Source organism: Pipistrellus kuhlii, unplaced genomic scaffold (assembly GCF_014108245.1).
Source record: "Pipistrellus kuhlii isolate mPipKuh1 unplaced genomic scaffold, mPipKuh1.p scaffold_m20_p_16, whole genome shotgun sequence".
Classification (NCBI taxonomy): Eukaryota; Metazoa; Chordata; class Mammalia; order Chiroptera; family Vespertilionidae; genus Pipistrellus; species Pipistrellus kuhlii.
In genome coordinates this window covers 10366799-10384662 of record NW_023425471.1, presented here as the reverse complement: position 1 = coordinate 10384662, position 17864 = coordinate 10366799, and the positions used below count along the sequence as shown (strand labels likewise).

General features: G+C 39.8%; 1 protein-coding gene across 2 annotated transcripts in view; it reads right to left on the bottom strand.

The window, feature by feature from the left end:
* The window catches only part of POLA1 (DNA polymerase alpha 1, catalytic subunit), a 310112-nt gene that overhangs the window by 82157 nt on the left and 210091 nt on the right, over positions 1-17864 (bottom strand). The window lies entirely within an intron of this gene.

The window sequence follows — 17864 nt, the reverse complement described above, 5'->3', positions numbered from 1 at the left end:
TAAAGTTTGTGATCTACACAGACCTCTGTGTATATATTTGGGAACATTTTCATCTGACTTAGAAATTCCTACTAGAACATAAAGAAGCTTTCCTTTTTAAAAATATATATATATATATTTTTTTCCAAAACAGGTTTGGCTCGGTTGATAGAGCATCGGTCTGCGGACTGAAAGGTCCCGGGTTCGATTCTGGTCAAGGGCATGTACATTGGTTGCGGGCACATCCCCAGTAGGGGGTGTGCAGGAGGCAGCTGGTTGATGTTTCTCTCTCATCGACGTTTCAAGCTCTCTATCCCTCTCCCTTCCTCTCTGTGGAAAAACAATAAAATATTAAATAAATAAATAAAAATATTTTTTTATTGATTCCAGAGAACAAGGGAGGAGGAAAGAGGCAGAAACATCAATTATTGATCGGCTGCCCCACACTGAGGATCAAACTTCCAACCCAGGCACATGACCTGACCCGGGAATCGAACTGTGACCTTCTGGTTCATAGATCAATGTTCAACCACTGAGCCACACTGGCTGGGAAAAGAAGCTTTCCTTTTATGCTTTACAAATGAAGAAACTGAGGCTCAAAAAGGGCAAGTAATCTTTCTTCTCATTTGCAAACAGGAGGGAAAACCCCAGCTCGAGGCGGTTATGAGGATTAAATATGTAAAACAGTATTAGTATTTGTACAGCGAGTGCTAAGTAATTGTTAGTATTATAACTCTTTATTAGCTACTAGAGGCCTGGTGCACAAAATTCATGAAGGAGGGGGTCCCTCCACCCAGCCTGCACCCTCTCCAATCTTGGATCTCTTAGGGGATGTCCGACTGCCAGTTTCAGACATCCCTCTCACAATCTGGGACCGCTGGCTCCTAACTGCTCACCTGCTTGCTGCCTGATTGCCCCTAACTCCCTCCCTTTGTTGGTCTGTTCGCCCCCAACTGCCCCCCTTGCTGGCCTGGTCACCCCCAAATGTCCCCCTTGCTGGCCTGGTAGTCCCCAACTGCCCTTCTCTGTCGGCCTGGTCGCCCCTCATTGCCCCCCCTGCCAGCCTGGTTGCCCCACACAGCCTGCTGTTCAGTCATTTGGTCGTCCGTCACTAACTCCCCTGCAGGCCTGGTCGCCCCACGCAGCCTGCTGTTTGGTAGTTACTGTGAGGGCGTCCTGACCAAATTGCATATTACCCTTTTATTAGTACAGATGAACACTTGCTGTTGGAGGTTTCCTGAAATAAACCAAACAGGCACTTACAAGAACTTGACTGTGTCCTTTTGCTTTTTAAATTTTGGTAAAGTTCATTCAAGAGCCAAAGCCAAGCATTATGCTTTTATAATTCTAAAGAAAAGTCACTGATAATGTAAGCAACTGATGAAAAAAGATGAGGGAGGGATTTAAGATTTCAGTACCAATTATTATAAAGAAATAAAGACTTGACTTAATTTCTACCCCTCCAACAAGACAAAACAGTGCCTCACTTATAATTTCTTTGTGGCTGATATGGCAATTCTGTTTAAGGTATTTTAATTGCCTTGTGGAGAGTAATTATATCATAAACCCCTTAAGGATCCCAAGATTCTGGCATAGGGAGGATGAAGAAACTAGGGGGCATTAGTTCTTTAGAAGAAGGTGCTAAGTAAAGCCAAGGTATTTTAAACTATGAAATGTAAAAAATGAAACGAGGGAAATATAGTGTAGCTAAGAGCACAGACTCTAGAACTAAACAGGGTTCAAATCCTGGCTCTACCCCTTAGCAGATATGTGATCTTGAGCAAGGCATCTAGCCATTGTCTCCTCATATATGAACTGGTATGACAATATTGCCTCATAGAACGATGGTGTAGATGAGTTTGAACAGAGGAAATGCTTATAATAGTGCCTGTAACAGTAGGTAGTATTTGTTTAAATCTTTTTTGTTTTAGGTTAAATTTAGCCACAAGAAACCCTTAATGTAGCTTTACAGTCTTTGTTTTGTTCTAGGGTCTTTAAATGTCAGTCTATAATGAAGCTAAATAACTTAGAAGTTATTAGAAGACAAATTATATAATAGCTATGAATATAGTTTAAAAGTGACTAATAGTTTCATAGAATATCCTAGGCTCACATACATAACAAAAAAACTAAAAATGATGCTGAGAAGTACTTAAGAAATGGTGTTTTTTGTTTGCTTATTTTTTTGTTTTTGATTTTTTGCTGAGAGAGGCCTTTACTGACAAATGTTCTTAATCTCTCTTCTTGATATAAGGCATGACATTAACAATAAAGGGTAAATACACAAAACAGTAGTTAACTGTGTGGCTTCTGGGTCAGATAGACTCTGCTTCAAATCCTGGTTCTGACATTTATTATAGAACAGAGAGTCCTCGGGTGAGTCACTTAACCTCTCCAAGCCTCAGTTTCCCTATCTATAAAACACCCATGAGAGTGTGAGGGTTAAATAGGATAATGCATATAAAGTGTTTGGCACAAGGGTACTGTCTGGCACACAGTCCACACTCCATTCATCTGAGCTATTATTTAAGTGTAGTGCTCTGTAATATCACTGCCTCGATTCTAAGACACTTATCATTGCACTGAAACAAATAATTGCTGTTCTTGCTGACTTTTTTCCCCCTGAAAAGCTGTTGCTAAATCAGTGATGTTTTTTATAACTGACTAGAGGCCTGGTGCATGAAATTTGTGCATGGGGTGTGTGTCCTTCAGCCCAGCCTGCACCCTCTCCAATTTGGGACCCCTCTCACAATCCAGGACTGCTGGCTCCCAACTGCTTGCTTTCCTGATTTCCCCTAACCACTTCTGCCTGCCAGCCTGATCACCCCCAACCACTCCCCTGACAGCCTGATTGATGCCTAACTGCTCCCCTGCCAGCCTAATTGCCCCTAACTTTCCTCCCCTGCAGGCCTAGTCACCACTAACTGCCCTCCCCTGCAGGCCTGGTTCCCCCCAACTGCTTTCCCCTACAGGCCTGGTCCTCCCCAACTGCTCTTCCCTGCAGGCCCAGTCGCCCCAAACTTCCCTCCTCTGCCGGCCTGGTCACCCCTAACTGTCCTCTCCTACAGGCTTGATTGCCCCCAACTGCTCTCCCTCGAAGGCCTGGTCCCTCCCAATTGCCCTCCCCTGCAGGGTTGATCACCCCCAACTGCCCTCCCTTGCAGGCCTGGTGCCTCCCAACTGCCCTCCCTTGCTTGCCTGATTGCCCACAACTGCCCTCCCTTGCAGGCCTGGTCCCTCCCAACTGCCCTCCCCTATTGGCCATCTTGTGTCCACATGGGGGCAGCCATCTTGTGTGTTGGAGTGATGGTCAATTTGCATATTACTTTTTTATTAGATAGGATACAATGATAGAACAGAGAAAAACAATAGGCATAAGCAAATTTAACACAACTTTCTTCTGCCTCTTATTTCATTAGTTAAGATTAGTTCTTGTTACTATTCAATTCTACTCGTCAGACTATGTTTGACAGTTATCTGGTCCTAGCCAGCTCAGTCAATGAAATAAATCCATGTATCTTACTTCCAACATGGCTGCTAAGCTCTAAGGACATAAACTTCATATTCTTACCAGCCACCAACATAATAGGAAATACAGGAAATAATAAGAAGGAATTATATCACTGAGATTATTTAGCAGAGTCCAATGGTTTGGACTTTCTATAGGGAATTTCAGGTAGCCATTAACATAATTTAGTTCCTGAAACCCATTATACAGCCAAAAACTCATGGTAGATGTCTCATGATGTTTTATATAAGAAGCCATTCAGTAACAAGTTATTGGAGGAATTCTTTCCAAATGTCAGCAGTTCATGTTGATAAATAATGAAAAATAGTAACAAAGAAAGAGTATTAATGTACGTGCATGTGCAATTCATAATTTCCTTATCTAAATTCTTCCAATTTGCCAAAATGATACTAGCACTACAAAAACAGAGCCAACAAAAACTGGTTTTGGCTGCTCATTGCCCTTTCTTGTTAGAATGCATTAGAAATTACAGTATTAGATACTCGTTTAATTAGAAACTAGGCTTGCTTGTATTCAAGACCCGGTCTTTCCTATTGAAAGCTCACCTAGGACACCTTCTACACGCAACAGGAAACAAACCATTCTGTAGAGAGGTGTAAAAACAAACAAAACACTAACTAACAAACACTTTCCTTGGAATAAAAGCCAAGAAAATGCCCTCTGTCAACTACTTTCACCTAAAAGGAAGGAAACAATAATTACCTCTAAGTTATTTAAAAAGTTTTGAGACTTAAACCGAAGCAAAAAACCTGCCCAGGCTCTATACATCAAAGTCTCAGAGCATGGGAAACCCTTTGATAATATATCCCACTAACATTCTCTACCCCTTCTTTTAATTAATGTACAGCTGACATATAGTATTATATTAGTTTCAGGTATACAACACTGATTCAACATTTATATACCTTATAATGTGAGCACAATGATAAGTCTAGTAACTTGTCTCGGTACAAAGTTATTAAAATATTATCAACTATATTCCCCATTCTCTAACGATATCTCTGTGACTTCTTTATAACTGGCAGTTTGTACTTCTTTTTTTTAAATGTATGTTTTATTGTTTTAGAGAGGAAGGGAGAGGGAGGGAGAAATAGAAACATCAATGATGAGATAGAATCACCAATCGGCTGTCGCCTGCAGACCCCACACTGGGGAATTAGCCTGCAACCCGGGTATGTGCCCTGACTGGGAATCAAACTGTGACCTTCTGGTTCATATGTCGATGCTCAACCACTGAGCCATGCAGGCAAGGTAGTTTGTACTTCCTAATCCCCTTCACCTTTGTCATCTATTTCCCCAACTCTTTCCATTCTGGCAATTATCAGTCTGTTCTTTGTATCTAATAGTCTATTTTGTTTGTTCATTTGTTTTATTTTATTTTTTTAGATTTCACATATAAGTGACAGCAAAGGTATTTGTCTTTCTCTGACTTATTTCACTTAGCATAATAACCTCCAGGGTCCACCCATGTATATGCAAATGATGAGATTTCATGCTTTCTTATGGCTAAGTAGTATTCCACTATTTATATATACCACATCTTCCTTATCCACTCATCTACTGATGGATACTTAGGTTGCTTTCATGCCTTGGCTATCATAAATAATGCTGTAATAAACACGGGTGTGCATATATGGTTTCAAATTAGTGCTTTCGTTTTCTTCAGATAAATGTCCAGAAGTGGAACTGTTGGATCATGACAGTTCTTTTTAATTTTTTGTCTCCCCTTTCAAAGATTGTCCTCAGGCTCCTCTGATAGGCCTCATTCCAGTCTCAATGGATTTAGATCCTATCCTAGTTTGCTTTTCTGTCTTTCTGTTTTGTTGTTGTTGTTAATCCTCACCTGAGGATATTTTTCGATTGATATTTAGAGAGTGGGAAGGAGGGGCAGAGACACAGAGAGAACCATGGATGTAAGAAAGATACAACAACTGGTTGACTTCCACTTGAGCCCTGGTCGGAACCCTTCAGTCTGCAGGCTGATGCTCTGTCCACTGAACCAAACCAGCTGTGGCTGTTTTTCTGTCTTATCTTCCATGCTCCTAGACGCAGTTGCCAACCAGTGGTCCTCAGACCACTGGCTTAAGGAAACTTTTGGAGCAGTGGTAGCGGACCACTGTGGTCCGTGAGGTGCGAAAGGTTGGTGACTGCTGCTCTAAAGCATACTCTATCTGGGGTTTGAACAGAAAGTTCAAGGACCGACAAAGGAACCATTATGCCCTCAAGCCTACATTATGCCAGCATCTTATTTGATTTTTTGGCAGGTTGCACTGACATGAAAAAGCATATTGTTTCTTCAGCATTCCTCCTGGCTCTAATTATTTTGTAATCCTCAATGACTCTAAGAGAACTGCCTCAATTTAAGTTCTAGCAGGTCTGTTTCTCTCAAATCATTCGTCACCGCCCCCACCACCATCGCACTGAGTTACTGTTGCCTTGGATATACATAATGTAGTCTCAGTTATTCAGGTGCAGATAATCCATACCCTTGTTCTTCCTCTTTCCTGCCTTCGACTTCGTCTCTCAGCAGTTTTTCAACCAGCAAAGTGATAAAAGGTAATATACTTTGCTGAAATATGGTGCTGGCACATAGTAGGTATTCAATAAACATCTGTTTGATGTTTCATAGCTGTTCCAATATTGAGTAGGTAAAGCATGAAATTAGTCAAACGAGTCTCCTAGCAACACTCTAAAAGTTTAGAGTGATGGAAAGTACTGATGATTGGTTAAAAATTCAAGTTCTTGTTATCTGTCAATTTCATCTGTCCAGGTGAGTGGATTTCAAACATTTTCTTAGCAGTGACACCTATTTTCTTTGATTTTTAAAAAATTTATTAAATTTATTGGGGTGACATTAGTTAATAGGATCATATAGGTTTCCAGTTTACATTTCTATGTTACAAGATCTGTATATTGCACTGTGTGTCCACTACTCCAAGTCAAACCATTGTCTGCCACTATATATTAAGCCTGCTCCACCCCATTGGACCTATTTTCATAGATGAGCTTTAATAGAGAAGCCTCATAAATAAAACAGATAAAAGTGGACATACTCGCGGAAACCGGTTTGGCTCAGTGAGAGAGCGTTGGTCTGCAGACTGAAAGGTCCCAGGTTCGATTCCCGTCAGGGGCATGTACGTTGGTTGCGGGCACATCCCCAATGGGGAGTGTGCAAGGGGCAGCTGGTCGATATTTCTCTCTCATCGACATTTCTAGCTCTCTCTCTCTCCCCCTTCCTCTCTGTGGAAAATCAATAAAATATATTTTTTTAAAAAGTGGACATACTCAAAGGATGCCTTTGGATAATGTCTAGGGCCTCACCCATAGAATGTAGTAGTGAACACTTTTTAATGCTAGCATAATCATACGAGGTATGTCCAGAAAGTAGGAGCTAGAGCCCTATGCTTTCAAAATAGGCCATTTAGCTTTGTGAAGAAACGAAATAGGCAAATTGGTAGGTACATCATCAGCTGAAAATGAGGATGTGAATTTGCTAAGCCTAATGTGAAATGGTGTACAATTGCAACCATTATAAAATAAGAGAAAATGAAAGAAAATATCATTACTGTTCCCTTTAGAGCTGGCATAGGTGGGCAGAGGCTGCTGGAGGCAGTTTGAGCCTGCAGTCATCCACCTGCCTGTAGGAGGTCCCACCCACCAATGTGACTCCAGGGCAATCCATTTCACCTCACTCAGACACAGTTTAATAGATGTGAATGTAAAATAACCTTAACCAGTAATTTTAAACCAGGAGAACAAAAGGAACGTGATTGAAACTAATTTACATTTTCAATTATTATTACAAAAATTTAGAAACCTGCTTTGTTCACGTGTGTGGTCTGTTTATTTTCAAATGATCACCTTTAACCCATGGGAAGTAATAGCTTTGAAAAGGGTTCCAGGATGCTGGAGATAAAGAAAACAAATTAGGCCTGAGATTCTCTTGTTCTCTAAGATAATATAGGCAGTCCCTGGGTTACGTCAGACTTGACATACGTCGTTTCATGGTTATGTTGCCATCTCCCATTTATTTATATTAAAAAAAAGTTCCATCCTTTCGACATATGTACATATGTGCTTTATGTTTTTTATTATTTATTTATCACAAGTAAAGTCAGGAATTGTTATCTTCCTTTTAATTTTTTTTTTACTGTTTCACTTCATTACCGCTGTGTATGTGCTCCATGTGAGTGACATAGGTGCTTATGTAGATGGATTCTTACAGAGAAAATCACTCAGCGTAATGCCTCTGACATCCACCCAAGTTACTTGTGTTTTAGTTGCCCATGTTACGCAAATACCACAGTTTACCCATTCATCCTTTGAAGTGTGTTTGAGTTGTTTCCAGTTTGGAGCTATTATGAATTCAGCTGTTTATAAACACTTGTGTACAGGTTTTTGTATGAGCATAAGTTTCATTTCTTCAGGGTAAATAAATACCCAGAAGGATTTCTAGGTACGCAGGAAGTGTATGCTGACCTCTATAAGGAAATACCAAACTGTTCTCCAGCCTAAGCACCATTTTACATTCCCACCAGCAACACATGAATTCCTTGCTATTTTTACTGTTGAGTTTTGAGAGTTCTTTGTGCATATTGGATACAGGTCCCCTGTTGGATATGGAATTTGTAAATATTTTTTTCCAAGTTTGTAGCTTGTCATTTCTTTTCCTTAACATTAAACGTCTTTTCCAAAACGAAGATTTTTATTTTGATGATGTCCAGGGGATTTTTTTTTTTCAATCAAAAGTTTGCTCTCATTCCTAAGAACTCTTTCACTATCTCTGGGTCATGAAGATTTTCTCTTAAAGTTTTACAGTTTTATATTTTAGGCCTGTGATAGATTTTGAGTTAATTTTTTGTGTAAGGTAAGAGCTTTAGGTCAAAGTTTATGTCCGTCCCCCCCCCCACCGTGATATGGACATCCAATTTCTCCAACATCACTTGTTCAAAGGAATATTCATTCCCCATTAAATTGCTTTTGCATGTCAAAAATCAAATGGCCACACTTGGGAGTTTATTCTTTTCCACTGATCTAAGTATCTATCTTGTCATTTCCACACTGTCTTAATTACTGTAGCTTTATTGCCAGTCTTAAATCTGAGTACTGATTCCCTCACTTTATTCTTTTAATTTATGAATTCAATCTCTTTAATGGGTTATGGGACTATTGAGGTTATCTATTTCATCTTGGATGAATTTTCATAGTTTGCCATTTTTGAGGAACTGGTCCACTACTTTTAAGTTGTCAAATATGTGTAGTTTCCCTTATTATCCTTTTAAAGTCTTTGGAGGTCTAGCATTCTGGATATTGTTAATTTGTATCTTTTCTTTTTTACCTTTGTTAGAAATGGTAAGCCTCTAGCAAGGCTGGAAAAGGTAAAAAGAAAAATGATACAATATGCTTTGTATAATTTCAATTCTTTTAAATTCATTAAGGTTCCTTTTATGACTCAGAATACAGTGCATCTTGTTAAATGTTCCATGTGCACTTGACAAGAATGTGGATCGTGCTATTGTTGGGTGGAGTGTTCTATAAATATCAATCAGATCCAGTTGGTTGTCAGTTCTTCTATATCCTTGCTGATTTTCTGTCCGATATTTCTATCAATTACTGAGAGAGGAGTGTTAAAGTTGTTAACTATAATTATGGATTGTCTATTTCTCCTTTCAGTTCTGCCAGTTTTTGCTTCAGGTATTTTGAAGCACTGTTGTTAAGTGGATACACATTTTGGATTGTTATCTCTTCTTAGTGAATTAGCTCTTTCATCGTTATGTAAAGTCCCTCTTTATCCCTAGTAATTTTCTTTGCTCTGAAGTCTAATTTTCTGCTATTAATATAGTCACTCTAACTTTCTTTGATTAATGTTTGCATGGTATACCTTTTGCCATTTTCTACTTTTAGCCTATCTATATCATTATATTTGAAGTGTGTTTCTTGAAGACATGTTATAGCTACATCATTTAAAAAAATAAATTTTGATCATTTATTTTAACTGGTGTACAAGATGTGTTGCTTAATGATGGAGATACATTCTGAGAAATGCATCATTAGTTGACTTCATCATTGTGCTAATATCATAGCGTGCACTTACACAAACCTAGATGGTGTAACCTACTACCCGCCTAGTGCACACAATATAACCTGTTGCTCCTAGGATATAATAAGCCTGTACAGCTGAATACTGTAGGGAGTTGTAACACTATGGTGAATATTTGTGTATCTAAACACATCCAAACCTATAAAAGGAATGGTAAAAATACGGTCTAAAAGATAAAAAATGGTACACCCGTATAGGGCACTTAGCATGAATGGAGCTTGCAGGACTGGAGGTTTCTCTGGGTGAGCCAGTGAGTGAGCGGTGAGTGAATGTGAAGGCCTAGGACGCTGCTGTCCACTACTGGAGAGTTCATAAACACTGTCCCACAGGCCCTCCTTCTGCTCCCCTCCAACAGGGTCAGGAATGGAAGCCCGAAGCTGTCAATACTGCTCCATGGACAGGGGTGTGGGCTGGGCTGACTGAAAACATCCAGGAGAAACTGGCTACAGCGTAGATCATCATCACAATGACTGTCAGGAGTGAGTGAAAGGTGGCCCAGAGTCAGTAGGAATCAGAAAATCAAGATGGTGAGATAAAGGAACATAGGGACTGTCACGGCCATGTGGTTTTGGCTGTTGCATGCTGGAGCAGCGGTCAGATGAAGGAACTTTGTGGCATTCATAAAAAAGAGGGTGTTTAACAACATGGAGAGGGTGTAGAACTGAGGACTCACTATTTGGAAACTTGTTTTTGGTTCTATTGATCCTATCTAGCAAAGGGGGCTCTCGCTGGTACTGAATTCATGGAAGAAATATAACTTATCCATGCTTTGCATCAGTACAACTGGAAAATATTCCCAACGCACAGGGACAGGCTGGCCCTGCACCACAGAAAGCTTTTACTACAGTGGTAGTGGCACTTGATACTGGTTAAGGTAGGGCCTGTGGGTCTGTGTCCTTGTACAGGATCTTAAGTCCTCAATGAAGAACTCATTGAGGACTTAAGATCCTGTACTCAACACCTTCAAGTTAGATCTGGAAGGGCTATAGAGCCTTCTGAATATGTTGATCTGGGGGGACAGGTTCCTCTGTGCCAACAGGTCAGTGGCTGACCGATTAGGATGAAATCGGTAAACTTAAAACTGAGGTGCTGTGAGTGAAAGAGAATCTATTGCTAAGCCCCATACATATTGCTCCTGTTGAAGAAAAACAAATTCCTTCTGAACCACATATCCTTCCATTTCTTACAGGAAATCCAGCACCTTTGTAATCTTTTGGGTCTACCATGGTATATACAGCCCCTTGTTGACTGAAAGGTCATTATGCAGCACATGACTGTATACACAGTCAGTTAGACCACTTGCATTTAATTTCTTTATTGATGTGTTTGGATTTGGGTCTACCATTTTATTATTTGCTTTCTGTTTGTTCATTCGGTTTGTTCCTTCCTATTTCTTGTTCTCTTTGGGGTTATTTGAACTTTTTAAATATAAGTTAATCAATTGTGTTTTTGACATGTCTTTGTATACTAATTGATAGTAAAAGGATGACGATACTCAGAATAGAAATTGTACCACTTCAAGTGGAAAGTAAATCCCATATAGGTCCCTTTTCGCTCCCCCTTTTATGGTGAAGTTGTCATATATATTTACATATATTGAAAACTATCAAAGCTGGAATTTTTGCTTTCACATATAAAATGCATTCCAAAAAACTCAAGAGGAGAAAAATAGTCTATTATATTTACTAATTATTTTACTCTTCATTCTTGATGTTCTAAGTTGCCTCCTAGTATCACTTCCCTTTAACAATTCTGTCAGAGCAGGTCTGCTGGCAATGCATTCTCCCTCATCTGTTTTTCCTATTCTGTTTACATTTGAGGCAGGTTAATAAGAATACAGGAAAATTCCTTGGCAAGTGGAATGGGGAAACAGACAGCTGATTCAAAATAGTTTTATCCAGCACCCTGACTCACCTGCCCTTTCCCCCTTGCAGGGACACTCCCTTAAGCATTAAGCACTCGGGACAATTATATTCTGATTAGTATAAAATAATCTTAGGAAAGAAATTCAGGCCTATTGACTACAGAGACAGAGTTTTGGTCAAAGTAGAGATATCATCTTAAAATCACAGCAAGATCAGGTGAGGCGAAGCCAAGGTTGGCATTAGGACCAAATGCAATAACCAATGACCCCCTTCCTATAGTGCCGACCAATCAGTAGAGACCACAACCCTGACTCTTTATGTTCATTTTGATAAATCAGCATAGTAAAGGACACACCTAGATAGCTGATGAATATTTTATTGAGGTTCTACCCTGAGACCTCCTCTAAAATTCCCACCTTTAGAAAATAGATAAAAATCCTTAAGACAAAGGACCCAGTGTGAGCTCCATGGTTTCTGACAAGAAATGTGTCATTTGAATCATTTTCCCTTATACATTTTTTTGTCTTTTGTTTCCAACGGTTTGCCTATGAGTGGATTTCTTTGTGTTTATCCTTTTGGGGGTTCAAAGAGCTTTTTGAATCTTTAAGTTTATGTCTTTTGCCAAAGTTGGGAAGTATTCACATTTTTTGAAGTATTTTCGTCAGCTTGCTATCTTCCTCTTCATTGGGACTTCAATGATTTGAATGTTGTTAGCCTTACTATTACTGTTCCAAAAGGCCCCTGAGACTCTGTTCTCTCCAATTCACCAGACTTTCTCTCTTTTTCTTCTTCTTTTTTTAAAATTCTTGATTTATTTTAGACAGGGGAAGAAAGGGAGGGAGGGAAAGAGAAACAGACAGACACCAATTTGTTTTGATTTTTGTATGTGCCCTGACCAGGCATAGAACCTGCAACGTTGGTATATTTGAACAATTCTCCAACCAAGTGAGCCTCTTTGATGCTACAACAGGGCCTCTCTTCTTTAAATTAGATAATTTTATTTATCTATATTCAAGTTTACGGACTCCTGCCATTGCCATTCTATTAAGCGCACTCAGTGAGTTTTAAAAATTTTGATTACGATATTTTCAATCTAGGTATTTAGCTCTTCTTTATATTGCTTATTTCTTTGCTGAGACTTTGCATTTTTTATTCATTTCAAAAGTGTTCACCATTACTTGTTAGAACACTTGTGTAATAACTGCTTTAAAGTCTCTGTCCTATAATCCTAACATCAGTGTTATCTCAGCAATGAGATCTTTTGTTTTTTTGTTCCCATGCAAGTTGAGATTTTCCTGATTCTTATACCAACTAATTTTATTTTAAATATATATATTTTATTGATTTCTTACAGAGAGGAAGAGAGAGGGAAAGTTAGAAACATCAATGAGAGAGAAACATTGATCAGCTGCCTCCTACCCCCCCCCCCCCCCCCCCCACTGGGGATGTGCCCACAACCAAGGTACATGCTCTTGACTGGAATTGAACCTGGGACCGAAGGCCGATGTTCTATCCACTGAACAAACAGGTTTCGTCTATACCAACTAATTTTAGATTGTATCCTGGGTACCTTGAATATTTCATTCTGCTTCTATGGGTCTTGTTTAAAGCCTATACAAATGTTGATTTTTTTTAAAGCAGGCAATTGACTTCATTAGGTTTGGGCTGTGAGCTCCAACCCCCTTTCTGTGGGCTGTGGCTCTGAGGCCAGTTCAGTTTTCAAAATTGCTGCAGGGCCTTTTGGATCTGCCCCAGGTGTGTACTACAGTATTCCATCTAGGTCCTGGGTGGTGGTGTTTTACTTCAGTTCTCAAAATGTTTGTTATAGTCATCAGGCTCAGACCCTTTGCTTCCAGATCAGGGGCTGAGCTAAGGAAATCAGGAACAACTTTATGGAGTTCCTTTCCCTGAGGCTGTCTCTGTGGTCTCCCTGGCACCTTCCAATGTCTGGTAACTAGCAACAGACTCACCTTTCCCTGGAATGTGATTACTGAACCCTGGAATGGCGATGACTTACTGTAAATGTGATATGGCCCCAACCCAGAAGGAACACCTTGTATGGACATGTACATTGACTAACCAAGCAGCTCTCGCCAAGTACTCCAAGCCCTCGTGCCTTCCTCACTCTCCTGAAAAAGAGTTCCAGTTACTGCCTGGGCTGCTGCTCTTCCTTTGCGGGAGAGCCCCGCAGGTCTCTCCTCTAATAAAGCCTGTGTCACCTGGCTTTTCGCCTCCGACTGGTCTTTCAGCTAGCTCTTGCTTTCAGTCCTCTAGCCAGAAAGTTGGGTCTTTACATACTTTTTTGAGAGAGAGGGGGGAGGAGATTGATTCCCCCACTTCCTTGGGAGTTCTGGCTCCTGGTGACTCTCACTGTGCTTCTATTGCCACCACAAGAAAAAGAAAAAACCTGAGGGATTTTCACATTCTCTCTGGGAGTCCCTTTTGTTCTTTTTATTTCTCCAATCCATGCTCACAACTTTAAGATATGGATCCAAATTTATATCTTCTAAGAAGTCTTACCTTACTACCCCCATTTTACCGAATCTCTTCAGCACCAATGTATTAATTCTACAATATATTATTAAAAACCTTTGTTTTGCTTAAAATATCTGCGCTTTATTCCTCATATTGAGATTGCATAAGGGCAGAACCCATGGCTTCAGAACACTTTTTCCTTCCCACATCCAGATAAGCATCCCGAAGATAGACAGTATTCAATAAGTTTAATTATCTGGTTGACAGATGTTCCACTCAGTCTTTGTAAAAATAAGAGTATCTTTGCACATTATGAGGATAAGGAGAACAATAAAAGAGGGGGAAAGAAAGGTGCTAATTAATCATCAGGATAAAACAAGGTACAGTTGGTTGCACTTTGTTCATTTTGAAAATGAGAATTTATTGCAATGTCACTGCTTTATCAGGGAACAATTTGAACATAATAAGAATTTTCTGTTTGCTTCTAAAGGATTTTATCTATAAGAAACACTACGTGAGCCCTAATCGGTTTGGCTCAAGTGGATAGAGCATCTGCCTGTGGACTGAAAGGTCCCAGGTTTGATTCCGGTCAAGGGCATGTACCTTGGTTGTGGGCACATCCCCAGTAGGGGGTGTGCAGGAGGCAGCTGATCGATGTTTCTCTCCCATTGATGTTTCTAACTCTCTATCCCTCTCCCTTCCTCTCTGTAAAAAAAAATCAATAAAATATGTTAATAAAGAAAAGAGAAGAAGAGAAAGAAGAGAAAAGACTAGGTGAATGCACAGAACTGCACCCAGTGGAACTAAGCTACAAAGGAATATATGAAATGCACTGACCAGCTACCTCAGTTCACCAAGTGCGTTTTGAGCCACTCACATCTGGTGTTTGTTTCAACTTTCCTTCCAATTTTAGATAACTTTCCTTCTGCCACTTTACCAGGACTCACAAGCTGCAACCCTTTTATGGTTCATATCTGCACATAAACTTCAGGTCTTGTTCAAGGTAAAGTGCCATATTTATTAAAGTATTAATATACTTCCTAGGTATCTGAGATGTATAAGATTATGTCACTGTTTTCGTTAATTTCCTATATTTTTGTTTATGTGGCACTGATGAAATTTTTGTATTCTGTGCTCCTAAACCCTGCACTTCCCCCATTTGGTTATTATTATGTGTTTTTACATAACTTGGTCATTTTTAGAAACATATATTACATTACAGGAGAACTGAGTGTAATAGAGTAGAGAAGATGGAAGACTGGTGGAAGGATAAGGTATATGGATAAAAACAAGGAACAAAATACGGAGCATATTCTTTAATTTCAACATTTGGGCAAGATTTTCTTTGATCTATAATCATCCAAAGAAGAAGAGCATTGTCTGACACCACTAAACTAGGATCTGGTATCTAATCCAATCATAGTTCGCTCTAAAGCAAGTATGTTAAACTTGCGGCATTCAGCCCACCGGCCTCGAGTTTGACATGTCTGCTCTAAAGAGTCAACTTCAACTTCATGGTTCAAAGTAGAAGACGCACAGCTTCCCAGGACCAGTCTCCCTAACAGCAGAGCATCACCTAAATAGAGAAAGTATAGGAGGAGGTACCAAATCCTCTAGCTTCTGATTGGAAGCCCTGAGAAAAACCCAAAAGAATGTATTCTTTCCTCATATCCACCTATTTTTATGCTACTGATCTTTCTAGTCCTAGCTCATATCTCACCTTTGCCAAGCAATCATCTCTCATCCTTTCCTCCTCTAACCACTTATATACATGTTTATACTAAAAAAATTAGTAAGGCATACCTCGTTTTATTGTGCTTCACAGATGTTTGGTGTGTTTTATAAAAACAAATTGAGGGCAAGGTCCTCCCCCAAGCAAAAAGATTACAACTTGCTTTATTGGGATCCTCACTTTATGGCAGTGGTCTGGAACCAGACACACAATATCTCCGAGGTGTGCCTGTATAGCAGTTATTTCTTTTCTGCCATCCCTTCAACATACCCGCATATGGACTCATGCACCCCCATCAGTGACTCATTCCAGTTGTAATTCCCATGACTTTAAGGGATCTCTCCATGTGTGTAGGAGTTGTGTGTGTGGGCAGGTGTCTGGTCCAGAAATTTATCTTGTCAGCTAGACTGTGAGCTTTTAGTCGAGCACAAGTCATTTTGCCCCCAAAGACTATTAAGAGCAAGGGCAGTGCTATATGCTATGTGGGGTCCAAAAGATCTTGTGTGTCTTTTGTATGACAAGGAGTCGACCATTAAATCTATGCTTGGAAAGAACCAGTGATTTGGGTAAGGAGTCTATTCAGTTATGTACCTTGAAAATGACTTATTTTTAGGTGAGTCATTAAAGGTATTAAAAGTGAATTCAGAATCAATAGATGACAGGAAGGAATCTCTCCATTCATTCTATATAATAGCATTGGGGGGGGGGGTGTGGATCTGAGTAACAAATCCTATCAGTTTTTACTTTATTTTTAAAAAAATATTTTATTTTATTGATTTTTTACAGAGAGAAAGAGAGAGGGATAGAGAGTTAGAAACATTGATGAGAGAGAATCATCAATCAGCTGCCTCTTGCACACCCCCTACTGGGGATGTGCCCGCAACCAAGGTACATGCCTTTTACTGGAATCGAACCTGGGACCCTTCAGTTCACAGGCCGATGCTCTATCCACTGAGCCAAACCAGTTTTGGCTCAACAGATTTTTGTTGAATGAATTTGGAGTATTACAATAAGGAACATTATTTGTCATCATGACTTAAAAGCATAAAATGATCTCTGCTCGGCATTCCAAGGGATACATATCCCATATGTCAAGGTTATCATCAAGGTTATATGTCTGAAGGAAGAAATCACACAAAAATTATGAAGGCTGTAAGAAAAGACTCATAAATCCTATTTCGTAATTAGAAAGAGCTGCCCTAAAACGTAGGCGGCTTTGGAAATCTCAGTTCCCACCATCTGGTTCCTCTGGAATACTGCAACAAATATGTTCTGCAATACACTGCATCCAGGTGAGGGAAACGGGGTGGTGGTGGGGAACAATTTGGAGAACCCACACACACAAGGCACCCTTCCTTGAAGCAGGCCAAACCATGTCTGCCCACTTCTCTGGTGGGCTTCCTGCTGAATGCTGAACTACACAACCCAAAATGCTTTGCACGGCTTTGTGATAACATCACACAATGCCACTTCTGCAAAATAACATTCAGTGTTTGTGATTGAACTGAGTCAGTGTGGGATTGGTGAAGATTATTCTGCCCCGCTCCTGCATAGCAACTCCTGTATGTTTACCCAGACTGTGCCTGTATTATCCAGGACTGGCTTTCCAGTGAGTTTTGCGTGTTTCTAAAATGAGAAACACAGAGCCACACAATGTACAGCCTTAAAAATAAGATTCTGCAGGGCGAGTGAAAGACAATATATCGTCTAAATATAAATTCTAATTTCAGCATGTGGTTCTGCTATTTTTAATCGCCATGGAATTTCAGACCCTCTTCAGGCAGTATTCAAGGCTGGACTATAGCTTATTGGTCACTGATGTGTACTTCAAACATCAAGGCTAATAAATATCAAATCTGAGCCAAAAACCTCTGCCTTGAACCTCAAGAGCCCACATATTCCCAGCCAAGGATGAATGTCCATCTTCCACTAAAACAATAACTTGGAAAATACATCAAACACTTCACATAAGCTCTGAATAATTTATCATACAGAAAAAACAAATCAGCAGGTGAATCGGGGGGGGGGGGATTCTCTTGTAGGACATTAAAAAAAAGATGAATTCAAAACATTTTTAGTGAAAGAGCTCCAAATCAAGTAAATAAGAACATCCAAATCGCTAATAACGGCTCCTTTAAAAGGCCTAATAAGGCTGAAGGGGACTTGTGACAACAGGTTAATACA